The sequence below is a fragment of the Otolemur garnettii genome, unplaced genomic scaffold, assembly GCF_000181295.1.
Source record: "Otolemur garnettii isolate 467f Iridium unplaced genomic scaffold, OtoGar3 scaffold00127, whole genome shotgun sequence".
NCBI classification, from domain to species: Eukaryota; Metazoa; Chordata; class Mammalia; order Primates; family Galagidae; genus Otolemur; species Otolemur garnettii.
In genome coordinates this window covers 1-795 of record NW_003852522.1, presented here as the reverse complement: position 1 = coordinate 795, position 795 = coordinate 1, and positions in this window count along the sequence as shown.

Sequence of the window (795 nt, the reverse complement as noted above, 5' to 3'; positions counted from 1 at the left end):
ACAGACATACAGGCCAACAGAATAGAATTGAGAGCCTGGAAATGAACCCAAACATCAATAATTAGTTGATTCCCAACAAAAGGTGCTGAGACTAATCAATGCAGGGGAAGAACAGACTCTTCAACAAGTGATGCTGGGATTACTGGCTATCGACATGCAACAGAAAAAAAAGGCCCTTTACTTCACAAAATACACAAGAATGAACTCAAAATAGGTCAAAGATTTGTAAATTTAGAAACTAACACTAGAACACTTTGTAGAAAAACATAGTAGTAAATCTTCCTGGTGTTGGATTTGACAATGAATTCTTAAATATGACATCAAATGCATGATCAAAAGAAATAAAAACATAAATAAAATGGGATTCCTTGATACTTAAAACAGCTGAAGTGCAAACACTATCAAGCTGAAAAACCAATCTAGAGAAAAGAAGAAGATATTTGCAGAATATTTGCAGAAGAAGATAAAAAAAAGAGCTCTTACAACTCAACAACCACAAGACAACCCAATTAAAAAATGGATAAAGGATTTGAGCTGTTTTATTTTAGCTATTTCTCCAAAAATTATACACAAATGGTGAACAAGCACATGAAATTATGTTAAACATTGCTAGTTATTTGTGATGTGCAAATTCAAACCACATTGAGATCTCACCTCATGTACAGTAGAAAGGCTATAATAAAAACAAAATTTGCAGGGGGGGCGGAGCCAAGATGGCGAACTGCAGCCAGCTTTTTACAGAAGCTCCCGTCCAGAAGGAGGCTGAAAGGACAGAACCTTAGCAAAGTAGCTGAT